The sequence below is a fragment of the Nyctereutes procyonoides genome, unplaced genomic scaffold, assembly GCF_905146905.1.
Source record: "Nyctereutes procyonoides isolate TBG_1078 unplaced genomic scaffold, NYPRO_anot_genome, whole genome shotgun sequence".
Taxonomy (NCBI): domain Eukaryota; kingdom Metazoa; phylum Chordata; class Mammalia; order Carnivora; family Canidae; genus Nyctereutes; species Nyctereutes procyonoides.
Genome location: NW_026575024.1, coordinates 23,198,821 through 23,217,259, shown reverse-complemented (window position 1 = coordinate 23,217,259; position 18,439 = coordinate 23,198,821). Strand labels below are relative to the sequence as shown.

At 39.9% G+C, this 18,439-nt stretch overlaps 1 protein-coding gene and 1 non-coding gene across 3 annotated transcripts in view; one reads left to right on the top strand and one right to left on the bottom strand.

Annotated features, from left to right (window-relative positions):
- Window positions 1-18,439, top strand: part of PHF20 (PHD finger protein 20) — a 154,015-nt gene that overhangs the window by 33,088 nt on the left and 102,488 nt on the right. The gene's annotated exons all lie outside the window — the stretch shown is intronic.
- On the bottom strand, window positions 3,478-3,610 carry LOC129498883 (small Cajal body-specific RNA 20). Its single transcript, XR_008662231.1, has one exon. It is a non-coding gene; the product is annotated as a small Cajal body-specific RNA 20 (non-coding RNA).

The window sequence follows — 18,439 nt, the reverse complement described above, 5'->3', positions numbered from 1 at the left end:
GAGCCACCCAGGCGCCCCTCTTTCCCATTTTTTTTTTAAGATTTTATTTATTTATTTATGAGAGACACAGAGAGGCAGAGACATACCTAGAGGGAGAGAAGCAGGCTCCCTGCAGGGAGCCGGATGCAGGACTCAATCCCAGGACGCTGGGATCACGACCTGGACCTGAGCCAAAGGGAGACACTCAACCACTGAGCCACCCAGGCATCCCTCTCCTATTTCATTGACCAGGACCACACTAGCACAGTGTTAAATGGTCGTGGTGATAGTAGTCTCCAGTGTCTTACTGTTTGATTAATAGGAGCACATTTGAAGGTTCTTCACTGAAGTATCATGTTTAATGTTAAAATCATGGTAGATTTTTTAATCAGATTAAGGTAGTTTCTTCCTGTTTATTTCTTGCTGCTGGAAGTTGTTTTGTTTGTTTTTTTTTTTTTTTTTTTTCCCCCTAGCCTGAGAGATAGCTCATGACTGTTAAATTTTATCTAATGCTTTCTGGACAACTAATTACTTGACCGTATGCATTTTTATCTCTTCAGTGTATTAGTATGGTATATGACATTAGATTTTCTTTTTTTTTTTTTAAGATTTTATTTATTTATTCATGAGAGACACAGAGAGAGAGAGAGAGAGAGAGAGAGGCAGAGACCTAGGCAGAGGGAGAAGCAGGCTCCATGCAGGGAGCCTCATGTGGGACTCAATCCTGGGACTCCAAGATCATGCCCTGAGCCCAAGGCAGATGCTCAAGCACTGAGCCACCCAGGCTTCCCCATTAGTAGATTTTCTAATGTTGAACAATTTTTGCCTGTTTTCCTGGATAGACCCTATTAGGCCAGAAATATAATACATGATATAATATATAGTATAATAATAAAATATATATTAAATTATGGGATTCAGTTTGCTATTATTTTATTTGGGATTTTGGTATCCATGTTCATTAGTATTTTTGGTTTTGATCTTTTCTTGCACTATCCTTGTCTAGTTTCACTCTGTTGTTCTAGAATTCTTAGAAAGTGAGAGTCTTCTTTTTTTTTCTCTGAAACAGCTTCTTTTTACTTTTAAAGATTTTATTTATTTGAAGGATGCCTGGGTGGCTCAGCGGTTGCCTCTCTCTCTGTCTCTCATGAATAAATTTTAAAATCTTAAAAAAAAAGATTTTATTTATTAGAGAGAGAATATGTGTGAACAGCGTAGGGAGGTGAAGGAGCAGAGAGTTGGGGAGAAAAGCAGTCTCTGTGCTGAGCGCAGAGCCCGATGTGGGGCTTGATCCCAGAACCCTTAGATAATGACCTGAGCTGAAACCAAGAGTTCATATGCTTAACTGACTGAGCCACCCAGGCCCCCCATCTGGGAAGTTTCTTGAAGCTTTCCTAAATCTTGCCAGTATTCCTTTTTGTAAAAATAATTTTTTAAAAAATATTTTATTTATTTATTAAATTTTAGTCTCCCAAATCAAATACTTCTTTAAAGTTTATTATTTTTGTGTGTGTGGGGGAAGGGCAGAGGGAGAGAGAGAGAAAGAGAAACTTGAGCTTGCTCCACACAGGGTGTGGAGCTTGATGTGGGGCTTCATTTCACAACCCTGAAATCATGACCTGAGTCGAAATCAAGAGTCAGACCCTTAGCTGACCGAGCCACCCAGGCACCCCTCAAATACTTTGTTATTGTTCTATTTTATTTTTCTTGAGTCAGTTATCTTATATTTTTTTCAAGTATGCTAGTAATATAGCATTATATAGTAAATAGTAAGTAATAGAGGAAAAACTTACTTGTAATTCTACCAACTTAACAAGGTAGTCTTTTTTGTAATTGATTATATATACAGAAGGCATGGTCACGGGGCAGCTGCCTGGCTCAGTAGGTGGAGCATATGACTCTTGATCTTGGGTTGTGAGTGTGAGCCCTATGTTTTTTTTTTAAATATATATATATATATATCTTAAAAAAAATTCTGTTAAAATAAAATAGGCATAGAGTGCCTGGGTTGCTCAGTTGGTTAAGTGTCAGACTCTTGATTTTAGCTCAGGTCATAATCTCATGATTGTGGAATTGAGTCCAGGTCTGAGTCTCCTTGTTTATCTCCTTACCCTTTTGTTTCTCTGCGTGTGTGTGTATACTCTTTCTCCCAAATAAATAAATAAAAATATAACAGGCATGATCTGAGTGTACATAAGATTTTTGCATATTCTTTCACTTTTTTAGTTATTATGATAGCATAATGTAAAACATGTCTATTCTCTTAAGTGAATAAACTATGTTTCAGATCATTATTCTCCTTTTTTTTTTTAAGATTTTATTTATTTATTCATGACAGACACAGAGAGAGAGAGAGGCAGAGACACAGGCAGAGGGAGAAGCAGGCTCCATGCAGGGAGCCCGACGTTGGACTCGATCCCAGGTCTCCAGAATCACACCCCAGGCTGCAGGTGGCGCTAAGCCGCTGTGCCACCAGGGCTGCCCTTATTCTACTTTTAGAACTTTTTGTTTCCAGTTTTTTTTTTAATTTTTTATTTTATTTTTATTTTTTATTATTTATTTATGATAGTCACACACACACACACACACAGAGAGAGGGAGGCAGAGACACAGGCAGAGGGAGAAGCAGGCTCCATGCACCGGGAGCCCGACGTGGGATTTGATCCCGGGTCTCCAGGATCGTGCCCTGGGCCAAAGGCAGGTGCCAAACCTCTGCGCCACCCAGGGATCCCTCCAGTTTTTTTTTTAAAGATTTATTTTATTTATTTCTTAGAGAGAGAGATAGCTCTAGTGGGTGGATTAGAGGGAGAGGGAAAGAGACAGAACCTCAAGAAGACTCTGCTGAGCATGGAGCTTGGGGCTCCATCTCACAAGCTTAAGATCATGACCTGAGCCAAAATCAGGAGTTGGACACACAATCGACTGTGCCACCCAGATGTCCCTGCTTCCAATTTTTCCTTCACAGTTCCACAGAAAGTGGTTTATTGCCTTTAGAACAAAATAAGGTGCTTTCAGAACTTTTGTCCGTGAAGAAAAACTGTTAGAACTTGAAAACTTCATAAGATATTATTTGACACTGATAGAAAGCTTCCCACTTGCAGCCTGAGCTGTCTGATTAGGTACAGCTAACTACTTAGAAGCAGGGGTAAGTAGGTAGTTGTGCTTATGATTCGTGTACCAAGTGTCAGGTCTGACCTCCTTGTCCTGATTGCATGTGGTGCTCCTCCAGCACCCACTCAGTCACTGCTCTTCCCCACCACCCTGTGCTTTGTAGTCCAGTTTGGACCTTGTTTAGGTGTGTTTGTTAGGTGTTGCCTATGGAGCAGGCAGGGGGCCAAGCTACTTTTGGAGCTTCACAGGCCAGGATCAGCTCATGAGAGCCTGGCACTATCCAAGGAGGGCCAGGACCCTTGTGCCTGGTGCTGCCATTTCAGATTCTAGTCTGACTACGGGGTCAGCATGCCTGGTATAGATTAAGTGTGAACTCCCAGCAACTACAGATGTCTAAGGCAGGAAAACAAGACTGCCAGCTTGTGGCAGCCCCAACATTGATCCTCAAGGCTGATTTTGATTTTTAACCCTGCTTAAGGAGAAAAGGGACCCTTCCCCACAGCCTTATGGGACAGAGGCCCTCCAAATGTTTTACATATTTACTCCTGTGGTAATTTAATAAGCTTTGTGTCAAGCAGTGAATAGAATGCTGCTTTGCCCATTTTTGTTGTAGGCAGGAGAACAGATCTTGTTAGGGGGACAGAGGGACCTGCTTATGGCTAGAGTGGTCTGGTTTTAGAGGAATGTGAATGGGACTAAGGGAAGGAATGTGTATAGGCCCAAGGAAGGATGAGCCTTGCTTTGCCTGTGGAGGTAGGAAAGGCTTCTCAGAAAAGGTGAGACTGGCACCATGAGTAAAGCTGCAGCAAACATCTGGGCAAAAGCAGAGTTTTTTGAGGGTGGGGTATGAGTGCTATAGGATCAGTTTACAGGGTTGGATGGCTAGGTCCTTTTGGCTGCAGGTGACTACACAGAGAAATCCAATTGTCCTGGAGTCACATTCAGATAAGTTGGCTACCTTGAATACCTTCAAACATTATGAAAAGTTGAAATAACAGTGTAATAAACACTATACTTTCCCATCTGTATTCACAAATTGATAACATATTTACCCAATTTGATTTATATACTTTTTAAAATGTAATTAATCGTAATTAGCAGTAATTCTATAATATTTAGTATCCAAACCATTTTCAGATTTTCCTGTTGTCCCAAACTGTCATTTTTCAAAATCAAGATTGGTCAATCAAGATTGGCACATTATAGTTTGTTTTGTTTTGTTTTTTTAAGATTATGGGGAAGCCCAGGTGGCTCAGCGGTTTAGTGCAGCCTTTGGCCCAGGGTGTGATCCTGGAAACTCAGGATCGAGTCCCAAGTCGGGCTCCTTGCGGGGAGTCTGCTTCTCCCTCTGCCTGTGTCTCTGCCTCTCTCTCTCTCTCTCTCTCTGTCTTTCATGAATAAATAAATAAAATATGTTTTTAAAAATATTTTATTTATTTATTTGACACAGGGAGACATCACAAGCAGGGGGAGGGAAAGGGAGAAGCAGGTAGAGGGAGATGAAGAAACAAGCTTTCTGCTAAGCAGGGAGCCTAATGCAGAACTCAATTCCAGGACTCTGAGATCGTGACCTGAGCTGAAGGAAGATGCTTAAGTGGCTGAGCCACCCAGATTCCCCTACATTTTTGTTTTTATATATTTTAGTTGCTTTTATTCTGTAATAATCCTTTATCCCCTGCTAATCCTTCCCCTCTCATGGCTGGCTGGCTTGCTTTCTTTTTAAAGAGTTTATTTTTAGGTAATCTACACCTCATGTGGGGTTCAAACTTGCAACCCTGAGATCAAGAGCTGCATGCTCTACCAACGGAGCCCACCAGGAGCTCCAATTTATTTATTTTTAAGAGTTCTGAACCATTTTGCAAACTATTCCACATGCTGGGTTAGTCACATTGTTTTCTTATGGTGAATTTAACTTGTTTCTTATATTCATTTATATTTCCTATTAGCTGGAAGTTGGGTCTAGACATCAGAATTAACATTTATTTGCAGAATGTTTCATTGGTAATGCTGTAGGTTTCGTATTGTATCACATCAGGGGACACACAAAGCTAGGTTGTCCACTGTTCCATGTATCACTTAAATAGGGTAGTGACTGTCATCTCTCACCATTTTAAAGGAATATTTTCTCTGTGAAAATAGTAAATAATTTGTAATGATTTGTTAATATCCTGTTTATTTATTTATTTTTAGATTTTATTTTATTCATTCATGAGAGACAGAGAGAGACAGAGACACAGGCAGAGGGAGAAGCATCAGGCTCCGTGCAGGGAACCCAACACGGGACATGATCCCGGGTCTCCAGGATCACACTCTGGGCTGAAGGCAGCGCTAAACCGCTGAGCCACCGGGGCTGCCCTATCCTGTTTAACCTACGCCATTTACCTAATGATTTCAGCATCCATTGATAAAGCCTTGCGTGAAGCAGTTATTACACTGGAAATTGAAGAATAGTGAAATTTTTTTTTTAAAGATTTTATTTTTTTATTCATGAGAGACAGAGAAAGAGAGAGGCAGAGACACAGGCAGAGGGAGGAGCAGACTCCATGCAGGGAGCCCGACGTGGCACTCAATCCTGGGACTCCAGGATCACGCCCTGGGCTGAAGGCAGGTTCTAAACTGCTGAGCCACCCAGGGATCCCCAGAATAGTGAATTTCAAACTTCGTCATTCTCTTTATGTTTTGTGTTTTATTAGTTGACATTCTTTTGCAAGAAGAGGCCCCCCACCCCCATTTTTAAGGATCACAGAGACTCAGATTGTTATGTGTGGTCTTACAGTCAGTTACATTCATTATTCTCTTTGGTGCTAAAATTATCCCAAATTTAGCCAGTGGGAGGAACTTTAAACCAAGCTCTTTGTTCTGTTGACACACTTCCTGTTAGTCCTTAAGTATTTTCTTTTTTTCTCGCACTACTTAGAAGGTCCACATTTATCTTGCACATGTCCTGTTCCAAACCATGTCCAACCATTTCTCCAAGGAGGTCTAATTTCTTTTAGGTGGAAGTAGTACTTAGAAGTTAAGCTCTGGGCACTGGGTGTGTTTATTGCTGCTAGAATGTTATTACTTTTAGGCCTTTTCAGTGGATAGAGCTAAGAAACAAAATTTTTGAAAAGTTGTGGGTTCATTTTGGTATTTCCAATGTAAATTTAATATTTAGTAAATATTTTGAGTTTTATTTTTGCCTTTTCTCTTATTTGAAAATCTTTGTTTCTTTTAATTCTAAGATTTTATTTTTAGACTTTTAATTAATTAATTAATTTTGGTGGGGGAGTGGCAGAAGGAGAGGGAGAGAATCTTAAGCAGGCTCCATGACCCTGAGATCATTACCTGAGCTGAAACCAGGAGTTGGACACTTAACTGACCAAGCCAGGTGCCCCTGTGAGTTCCTTTTTAATCCTCTTACAGTATAATTTTCTACTTTTTAAGTTACTTTTGAATATACATACAGCAAAATTCCCTCTTTTTTGGTGTACATATCTATGAGGGTTTTTTTTTTAAGGTTTTATTTATTTATTCATGAGAGAGCAAGAGGCCGAGACACAGGCAGAGGGAGAAGCAGGCTCCATGCAGGGAGCCCAACATGGGACTCGATCCCGAGTCTCCAGGATCAGGCCCTGGGCTGAAGGCGGTGCTAACCACTGAGCAACCCGGGCTGCCCTATGAGTTTTAACACATGTATAGATTCTTACAAACATCACCACTAACAGGATAAGAACACCTAAAGAATTCGCTTATGCTATGCCTTTGCCAGTCTATAATTATTTGATTTGATTATTTTTTTAGGATTTTACTTATTTGTTGGGGCAGCCCAGGTGGCTCAGCAGTTTAGTGCTGCCTTCAGCCCAGGGCATGATCCTGGAGATCCGGAATCAAGTCCCACGTTGGGCTCCCTGCATGGAGCCTGCTTCTCCCTCTGTCTGTCTGTCTCTCTCTGATAAATAAATAAATAATCTTAAAAAAACTGGAAAGATTTTACTTATTTGTTAATTTATTTTATTTGTTCTTTTAGAGAGAGAGAGCTCACGCACTCAAGTGGGGGGGTGGAGAGGCAGTGGGAGAGGGAGAGAGAAAACGACTCAGGGCTTGATCTCAGGACCCTGAGATCATGATTGAGCCGAAATCAAGAGTTGGATGCTCAACTGACTGAGCTACCCAGGCCCCCCAAGATATTAAGTAATCTTTACATCCAGTGTGGGGCTCAAACTCACAACCCTGAGATCAAGACTCACATGCTGCCCTGACTGAGCCAGACAGGTGCCCCTGATTTATTTTCTTACTTGTCTGTCTTCCTTATTAGGATGCAAGCTCAGTGAGGGCTGGTGCATTACATTTGGTTCTCTGAGAAGCTGTACAGTTGATCGATTTGGATACCCTCTGTAGAGGGAAATGGGGAGTGAGGTGAAGAGGCTGGGAGAGCTATCAGACTGTCTTGCAAGTCTGATCCCTGGGGAGGAGAGAAAAGGAAGGTAGGCTGCCTTCCAGTCGCAGTAGGGTTCTCAGAAAGTTTTGGCAAAGGAGATGCGGATATCTCAAGCCAACATTGCTGTCAAAAGAGTCTTGTCTCCCAGAAAAGTCTTGTCTTAGTATGCCTGCTCACTTAATCCTTGACTGAGAGCAGCTGTAGGGAAGTGTGGAGATGGCACAGAAGTCAAGTCGGGGATTGGTTTTAGATCCTTTGCACCTGGTGTCAGTTACTATCCCCTTGATAAGGATGTGATGGGTGCATTTTCAAGGCAGCCATGGGTGTGCTATCAATTTTGTTTGCCGATATATCTCTAGTGCCTGAAAATTGCACTTGGAATATAAGGGGTAATAAAGTATTTGTGGATCAAGTTCCAAATGATTGTAGGAAAGCAGTTTTCTAGGTTGTTCCGAGTGGTTACATCTTAAGCTTGCGAGAAATTTTTTTTTAATACTGCAGAATTAGATAGCAATTATGTATAGGATTGACTGTGCCAGGCTTCCTATATGCAGCTTCTCCATTAAATCTTCTCAGCAAGCTATGTTGTTTATTGTTTCAATTTTATAAGTGGAGGAGAAAACCAAGGTTCAGAGAGGTAAAAGTCTTTTGTTCCAAATTTCACAGCTAGTGTGTGGTGTAGCTGGGATTAAACTGTTGATCTGATTCCAAAAGTTGGCTATGCTTCCCAGGTGATTTCCTTTCCCTAGTGATATTTTTCTAAGCTCTCTTCCGTATTTTCTGGATTTGCTGCTAGGTTGCAAAAAAAAAAAAAGTTTTGTTTTTTTTTTTTTGGCATGAAAAGTATTAAACATTTTTCAAAATCCATGTGACAGTAGACATGTATGGAGATACAAATGTGATCTAGAGTGGGTGAGTGTGTCTTTCTGGATTAATGCTTTGATATTTTTAATAGACCTGTATCTTTGATTTATTTTGTTTGTGATACTTACACAGAAGCCTGGTTTCTCTCCTACCTTGTCTACTACACATATACTTAGTAATGTTAAGCAACAATAACAGTGGCAGCTAACATTTATCAGAGATTTGCCTTAATTGCTTTATATGAGGTATCTCATTTAATCCCCAAAAGCAAGCCCACTTGAAACTGATCTCTGAAGCAAAATGACTTGCCCAGGATCACAGATTTTTTTTTCTTTTTAGATATTTTATTTTTAAGTAATCTTTATACCCAAGGTGGGGCTCCAACTCACAACCCTGAGATCAAGAGTTGAATGCTCTTCCAGCTGAGCTAGATGGGCACCCCACCAAGATCACAGATTAATCACTCATTGAATCTGAGACTTAACCTAGTTTTGTTAAACAACTATTTTATGTATCTTACCAGAATTCATTTGTAAATCATCCAAACCAGCTTTTCTTAAATTCCAGGGTCCCAAAGAAATCACAGGATTAAGATTTTTATTATTTAGAGAGGGGAGTTTGTAAAATATAGATTTAGATTTTTTGGAGACTGGCAAGATGGCGGAAGAGTAGGGGGTCCTCAACTCGTTTTTTTTTTTTTTTTTCTCAACTCGTTTGATCCCACAAACTTACCTAGATATCTTTCAAAACATCCTGAACACCTATGAATTTGACCTGAGAGGTAAAGAGAGAACAGCTGGAAGATTTAGATTTTTCCATGGGGGTTGTTAGTACTCAGAACATTGTATCTCACCAAACAGGCTATGGAATACTGATAAGAATTTGTGTTCTAATTTAGGACCTACCACTTTGGGGCACACTTCCCAGATATCCATTTCCTACTCTATGGATGGTGTATCCTGCCTGCTCTCTTTACTTCCAGGGTTGTGCAGATGAATTGACTAACATGTGAGAGGCTTCAGTCTCCTAGCAATGATATTTGGTGGATAGAACAGAAACTGCTAGTTCTGCCGCCCTCCGCCTTGTTCCCTTCATCTGTCAGGAGCACACCATCTGCCTGGATCAGTAGTCCTGGCCTTCTCTCTTCTTGCCCAGATCATGGTGACAAACTCCTTCTGTCTGTTGCTTTCCTGACTCTTTGGCACATTTCCACTACTTTGTTTCCATATAAGCTGATTATGGTCTCCTTCCACTTTTTTTTTTTTTTAAGATTTTATTTATTTATGAGAGAGAGAGAGAGAGAGAGAGAGAGAGAGAGAGAAAGAGGCAGAGACACAGGCAAAGGGAGAAGCAGGCTCCATGCAGGGAGCCTGACATGGAACTCCATCCTGGGTCTCCAAGATCAGGCCCTGGGCCGAAGGCAGCGCTAAACCGCTGAGCCACCCGGGCTGCCCTCCTTCTACTTTTTGTACGAAGGATTTTAAAATCTGAGTTGTATAATGTCCTTAGCACTCCTCTCAAATTTTTTTAAATTAGAATTATTTGCACTAATCATATCTGTGTTCCTGGTTGTTACCTCTTCACTTCTTGTACCATCCTTTTTTTTCTTTTTTCTTTTTTTTTAAGCACAACATTTTATTTATTTATTCATGAGACACAGAGAGAGAGAGAGAGAGAGAGAGAGAGAGGTAGAGAGGCAGAGACATAGGCAGAGGGAGAAGCAGGCTCCATGCAGGGAGCCCGATGTGGGACTCGATCCCAGGTCTCCAGGATCACACCCTGGTCCGAAGGCAGGCGCTAAACCTCTGAGCCACCCGGGCTGCCCTGTACCATATCCTTTTTTAAAAATATTTTTATTTTTAAAAAATATTTATTTATTCATGAGAGACACAGAGAGAGGCAGAGACATACACAGAGGGAAAAGCAGGCTTCCTGTGGGGAGCCGGATGTGGGGACTCTATCCCAGGACCCCAGGATCACGACCTGAGCCAAAGCTAGATGCTCAACCACTGAGCCAGTCAGGTGCCCCTACCATCCTTTTTTCTTAAGTAATTTTTCACTGGGGTACCTGACTGGTTCAGTTGTGAGTTAGAGCCTCATGTTGCATGTAGAGCTTACTTAAAAATAAAATCTTACAGAGATCCCTGGGTGGTGCAGTGGTTTGGCGCCTGCCTTTGGCCCAGGGCACGATCCTGGAGACCCGGGATCGAATCCCACGTCAGGCTCCCGGTGCATGGAGCCTGCTTCTCCCTCTGCCTGTGTCTCTGCCTCTCTCTCTCTCTCTCTCTCTCTCTCTCTCTGTGTGACTATCATAAATAAATAAATAAAATTATAAAAATAAATAAAATCTTACAAAAAATAAAAGTAATTTTTCATTTCTGAGCTTTACACATACATGTATTGAGTGTCTGCTGGGAGCCAGACACTAACTACACAGTGTGGAATGAAGAAAAATCACACAGGCCTCTCAAGAAGTTTAGAGGACACTAGAGTATTTAGCTCTGGCTTTTAGCATTGCCAGTCAATGATGTTAATCATATATTCTCATGCTAATAGTCTCCATTTATTGAGGGATTTACTCTGCCAGTGACAAGTCTAAAGGCTTTACCTGTTACACCCTATATAATTCTCATAATACTACATGGTGTGGGTATTCCCATCTTATACATGAGGAAACAGGCACATGCAGTTAACTAAGTTGCCCAAAGTTGCACAACTAGTAAATGATGAATTTGGGACTTGAATCAAGGTGGTTTGGCTTGTGGGCACAACAGGATGACTTTGATCCCTGTGCTGTATCCTATACCTAGGATAGAAAGTAAAGTTCTTGAAATTAATTATATCATAAGATGTTACTTAACTCTGTACAGAGTTCTTATATAAACCCCTGAGGGAGATCAGTTAATTTTGTTTGTGGGAATTTCAGAAGGCTTCACAAAGGTTTCTAATGCTAAGTCATTCATTTAGTACTAGATACTGGTGATACAGTGATGATTAAGATGGACGTAATCCCAATCTTTAAGAGCTGACATTTGGTGGAGGTAGACGGATCAACAGACCCATACCTGTAAGGTTAGGTGGTGGTAAATGCTAGATAGTAAGAGGAATAAGTACTAATGAGTAGACAAGAGTGTGACACAGTGTGTGTATAAGGGGTGTTTTTTCATATAAAGCTACTCAGGGAAGGTCTTTCTATTAAGGAGACTTTTTTTTTAATTTTTAAGATTTATTTATTTTATTCAGAGAGAGAGAGAGAGAGAGAGAGACTAAGACACAGGCAGAGGGAGAAGCAGGCTCTGTGCAGGGAGCCCGACATGGGACTCAAATCCCATGGGACTCAATCCCGGGTCTTGAGACATTTGAATAGAGATCCAAAGTGAGGGAGGGAGTGAGCCAGGTGGATATCCAGGGGAAGAGGATTTCAGGCAGAGGCAGCCAAGGCACAGCATGCTGGGCATGTCCAAGCCGGAAAAGGAGGGTAAAGATTAAGGGTGCCAGAGGTAGGAGGTGAGTCCACAAATGTCAGCGGGAGCCAGATCTGGCTGTACGTGGGTATTTGGACTTTATTCGGAATGTAATAGGAAGTCATTGAAAGATTTTAAACAGGGAAGTGACATTATCTGATTTCAGTTATTAAAAGTGGCTGTGGTTATTTTGTGTAGAATATGCTATAGGAAGGCATGGAAAAAAAGAGGGAGAATAGTAAGGAGTCTTTTGTAGTAGTTTGGATTAAAGGTGATAGTTACTTGGGATGATGGAAAGTGGTCAGAGTCTGAGTATTTTTTTGAAGGTATAGCTGATAGATTTGCAGATGATATTGTGAGAGACAGAGAAGAGTCCAGGGTGACTCCAAAGGCATTTGGTTTAAGTACCAGTAGAATTACTATTTGCTAAAATGAGGAAAATCAGCAGTTTGGTTTTTGGATATGTTAAATACAGCATTCCTTTTAGACAACCAAGTGGAGATGTTGAGCAGATGGTTGAATAACAGAGTCAGGCATTTAGGTGTGAGCTATGGGTTAGAGATAAAAATTTGGGAATTGGCAGTGAGTACACGGGATATAAAAAAAAATAGATTTTATTTTTTAGAGCAGCTTTAGGTTTACAGCAAAACTGAACAAAAAGTACAAAGACCCATCCCTTGCCTCCACACTTTCATAGCTTTTCCCACTATCAACTTCCTGCACGAGAATGATACATTTGTTATAATTCTTGGACCTACATTAACCCATCATTATCACCCAGATTCCGTAGTTTATATTCGGGTTTACATTTGGTGTTGTACATTCTGTGGGTTTGGACAAATGTATAATGACACATGCCCATTGTTACGGTATTATACAGAATATTTTCATTGCCCTAAAAATCCTCTGTGCTTTGGTTCTTCAGGTGTTCCTGTCCCCTAAGCCCTGTAAATCACTGACTTTTCACTGTCTCCAAGTTTCATCTTTTTCCATAATGTCATCAGTTGAACATAGATACAGTAGATAGTCTTTTTAGATTGGCTTTTTTTTTTTCATTTAGTAATATGCAGTTAATGTTTCTTCATGTCTTCTCATGGCTTGATAGCTCATTTCTTTTTAGCACTAAATAATATTTCATTGTCAGAATGTACTACAGTTTACTTATCCATAAGTTTTCAACTCATTTGAGTAAATACTAAAGAGTGTGATTGTGGGTTGCCTGGCTGACTCAATTGGTAGACAATGCAACTCTTTTTTTTTTTTTTTTAAGTAGGCTCCACACACAGTATGGAGCCCAACATGAGCTTGAACTCACAACTCTGAGATCAGGACCTGAGCTGAGATCAGGAGTCAGACACTAAACAGACTGAGCCATCAGATGTCTTGAGCATTCGACTCTTGATCTCAGGATTGTGAATTCAAGCTCCATATTGGCTGTGTAGACTACTTAAAAAAAAAAGTGTATGATTGCCAGATTATATGGTAAGAGTATGTTTAGTTCTATAAGAAACTGCTAAACTCTTTGGCAGTGGCTGTACCATTTTACATTCCTACTATTTGTGAATGAGAATTACTATTGTTCCATATCCTCTACCAGTATTTGGTTGTCATCAGTGTTTTGGATTTTGTTTCTATAATAGGTAAGTAATGGTATCTCATCGTTATTTAAATTTACAATTCCCTAACAAAATATGATGTTGAATATCTTGTCATATGCTTGTTTGTCATCTCTATATTTTCTTTGGTGAAATATCTCTTAAGGTCTTTAGCCCATGTTTTGTTTGTTTCTTTGTTTTCTTACTGAGTTTTAAGAGTTCCTTGTACATTTTAGATAATAGTTCTTTATCAGTTGTGCCTTCATGAGACTGGATGAGCTCATCTAGGGCTGTGGTGTCCAAAAAAGTAGCCGTTAGCCACCTGTGGCTGTTTAACTAAAAGTGAAAATTCAGCTCCTCAGGCACACTAGGCACAATTCCAGTGCTCAATAGCCACAAGTGGCTAATGGCTGCTATACTGGAGAGCAGAGATATAAAAAGTTTCCACTGAGAAGGTTCTGTTGGACAGTGGTGACCTAGGAAGTCAGTATAGATAAAAAGGAGGACTGAGTCCTGGAGCCTTCCTGTAGATGTTTACAGATGAAGAGACTGGGAAGGAGTGACCATTGAGGCAGGAGTAATCCCAAGAGGAGAATGTCCAGAAGTCTAGTGCAAAAAAGTATTTCAAGAAGCAGGGAGTAATCAGCTCAGTCTTGTGACACAGCTGGGTCAAGTAAGATGAGGATTCAGTGATTGTTGATTTGGTAACATCAAGGTTATAAATGATCTTGACAATAGTTGTTTTAGTGGAGCAGTGGGGACAAAATCCTGATTTGGCATGAGTTCAAGAAAAATGGGAGAGAGACTGGTGTGTTGCACAAGGGGAGGAATTAGCCATTTACAGGAGCAGATAGTTCATAGTTCATTTATTATAAGGGGAAAAGGGAGACAGGGTATACAGAGAGAAATGAAGGTTGACTGCTAGAGTTGGCGATGGGAGCATGTGATTTTTCTTTGTGTGTGTGTTATTTTCTATTTTAAAATTGAGTTATAATTTATATACTGTACAGTTCTTTGAGGCTTGCCAAATTCATAATGGTGGTGTGCATGTGCTACCACAGTCAAAATTTCCTTGTATCCCTTTGTAGTCAATTCCTCCTGCCACTTCCAGCCTTTATTACCCATGATCCTGTCCTTGTTTGTGTAGTTTTACTTTTTCCAGAATGTCATATAAGTGAAATTGTATGGTGTGTAGCCTTTTAAATTTGGCTTATCATATTCACTTATCATAATGCATTTGAGATTCATCCACACTTTATTTTTATTTTTTTCCATCCACACTTTAGCATGAATCCGTCATTTGTTCCTTTTATTGCTGAGTAGAATTCCAATGTATGGATGTACCATAATATCCACAATTGTTAAAAAATATGAATTACTTCCAGTTTTTACTAAATATGAAAGAACGTAAGTTCTCATTTGTTTTGGGTAAATACTAAGGAGTGGGGATTGCTGGGTCATAGGTTAAGTGTGTGTTTAACTTGTACTGTTTTCCATTGTGGCTGTTCACGTTTGCATTTCCACCAGCATTGTGTGAGAGTCCCAGTTGCTCTTGTCTTTGCCAGCATTTGGTGGGATTCTTTTTTTTTTTTTTTATTGTTTTTCTAAATTTTCTAAATTGTATTATAATGTGTATACCGTAAATTCACTCTCCTAAAGCATACAAATCAGTGATTTGTAGTATATTCACAAAGTTGTACAACTATCACTACTATCTAATTTCAGAATATTTTCATAATCCCGAAAAAGAACTGCATTAGCAGTCTCTTCCTTTTTCCCTTCAGCCCTCCTCAGCTCTGGGCAACTACTATTAAACTTTCTGTATAGATTTGCCTATTCTGGACATTCCGTACAAACCAAATTATAGAATACGTGTTTCTTTGTGACCGGCTTCTTTTTTTTTTTCTTTTTTTTATTTATGATAGTCGCAGAGAGAGAGAGAGAGAGAGAGAGAGAGAGAGAGAGAGAAGCAGAGACATAGGCAGAGGGAGAAGCAGGCTCCATGCACTGGGAGCCCAACATGGGATTTGATCCCGGGTCTCCAGGATCGCGCCCTGGGCCAAAGGCAGGCGCCAAACTGCTGCGCCACCCAGGGATCCCTGTCACCAGCTTCTTTCACTTAACATGATATTTTCTTTTTAAAGAAGGCTCTATGCCCACTGTGGGGCTTGAACTCATGGCCCTGAGATCAAGAGTCACATACTTTACCAACTGAACCAGCCAGGTGACCCAAAGTTAACTATTTAGCACTACCTTCTCTCTCTCTCTCTCTCTCTCTCTCTCTCTCTCTCTTTTTTAAAGTAGGCTCCAAGCTGAATATGGGCTTGAAGTCATGACCCCGAGGTCAAGAGTTGCATGTTCTACCAAATGAGCCAGTCAGGTGCCCCACTTAAAATATTTTCAAGATTCATTTGTGTCAAAAAAAAAAAAAAGATTCATTTGTGTCGTAGTATATATTAGCATTCTTTGTGATGAGTGAATAATATTCACATATAATATACATATGCTATAGTATATGATATAGTATATCATAGGGATATACTATATTTTATTTATCCATTTATCAGTAGATGAGTATTATTTTCACTTTTTGGCTATTATGAATAATGCTGCTATGAATATTTGTGTATGCATTTGTGTGTGGACATATGTTTTCATATTTCTTGGGTATCTAGGATAGAATTACTGGATCAAATGCTAATTAACCTGTTTAATCTTTTGAGGAACTGCCAAACTTATTTTTCCACAGCAGTTGTGCCATTTTCTGTTTTTACCAGTGTTGGGAATTCTTTTTTGATTGATTTTATTTTTTAAGTGGGATAAGAAACTCCTCAGCGAACTCTGAGGATCTAGAGAAGTATGGTTTGGGTTTGAGGAAAGAAGATAAGGTATGAAATATTATTTAGAAGAATTAAGAGGGATTGGATGTGAGAAATGTGGTAAGATTGCTGATTCCATCAAATTCCACTAAAGTCCCACTGGAGGTTAGTGGTGATGGAATCTTTTAAATTAAGAATTTAATTTAATTTAATTTTTTAACTTTAAGTAGACTCCATGCCCAATGTGGGGCTTGAACTCACAACCCTGAGATCAAGAGTCACATACTTTACTAATGGAGCCAGCCAGGTGCCCCTATTTTATTTTATTTATTTATTTTTTGCTCCTATTTTATTTTATTAAGATTTTATTTTCAGGGTCCCTGGGTGGCTCAGTCAGTTAAGCATCTGCCTTTGGCTCAGATCATGATCCTGGGGCCCTTGGATCCAGGCCCACATTGGGCTCTTTGCTTTAGCAGGGAGTCTGCTTCTTCGTTTCCCTCTGCCTGCCACTCCCCCCGCTTGTGCTCGCTCTCTCACTTTTTCTGTCAGATATGTAAATAAGATATTTTTAAAAAATATTTTATTTTTAAGAAATCTCCATACCCAACATGGGGCTGAAACTCACAACCTTGAGTTTAAGAGTTACGTGCTCCTCCAACTGAACCAGCCAATAGCCCCCGCTATTTTATGTTATGTTATGTTATGTTATGTTATGTTATGTTATGTTATGTTATGTTATTTCTAGCTTTTTATTTTAGAATAGTTTTAGATTTACAGAAAATTCCAAAGATAATATAGTGTTCCTGTATTATAACATACCCAATATCCCTTGCTATTAACATAGTACAGAAATGTAAGATTCATTTGTTACAATTAATGAACCAATATTGGTATATTATTATTGGCTAAAGTCTATACTTTATTCATATTTCTTTTTTTTAAGATTTTATTTATTTATTAATAGAGGCACACACAGAGGCAGAGACACAGTCAGAGGGAGAAGCAGGCTCCATGCAGAGAGCCTGACGTGGGACTCGATCCAGGGTCTCCAGGATCACGCCCTGGGCTGCAGGCGGCGCTAAACTTCTGCGCCACTGGGGCTGCTCCTTTATTCATATTTCCTTAGTTTTCCCCTAATGTCCTTTTTCTGCTTCAAGAACCCATTCAGGATACATTCATTCATTCATCATTCATTTAAAATAAATTATTTTTCTACTTTTTAAAAAGATTATTTATTTATTTATTTATTTATTTATTTATTTATTTATTTATTTATTTATTTAAGATTTTATTTATTCATTCATGAGAGACACAGAAAGAGAGGCAGAGACACAGGCAAAAGGAGGAGAAGCAGGCACCATGCAAAGAGCCCGATGTGGGACTTGATCCCAGGACCCCGGGATCACCACCTGAGCCAAAGGCAGAAGCTTAACCACTTAGCCACCCAGGTGCCCCGATGATCTTTTATTTATATCAGTATGGGCTCATATTTCTTTTAGGCTTTGGGTTATAATCCCATACTGCTTTATTTTGTTACTCTTGTTGCATTGGGAACACTTTCAGTTAGCACTTGTGCCCTTTTGATATACTCTCATCATCACTGTGCATGTGTTGTTCATGTGTGTGTGTTTGTGTATGTGTGAGACACTTCCTTATTTCTGGCACTAAAGAATATTTTAGGCTCATCTTGTATATTTACTGCCCCAGTCTTACAATTAGCCGTTTCTCCAAAGAGCCCCGGTTCCTTTTATTGGAAAATGGTATTAGACAGAGATCAGGGTGCTAGGTGTGCTCATTGCTATGGAGGAGTTGTTGCTTCTAGCCTCTGGATTATTATCATTCTTAGATAATATCTGTATTTTTTTTTTATTATACTGGTGGAATGTACTTTTTTTTTTTTTTTTTGAACAGTAATGTTCCACAGAACTCAATAGGTTAGAGCCTCTAGAGCCCCTTCGGAGTCTTCTTAGCTTCTCTTTTTCTACCCCATTATTTACTCCATTAGCCGATCCTGTCATATTCATGTGCAGAATCTATCCTGGCTCTCACACTGGCTGCTACCTCCACCCTCCCACTCTGGCCTCAAGCCTCTATCATGGATCTTCTGGACCCTGGCACTAGTCACCTAACTGGACTCATATATCCTTCTGGACTGAACTTCCTTTCCTCATCAGGCTCTTTTCCACT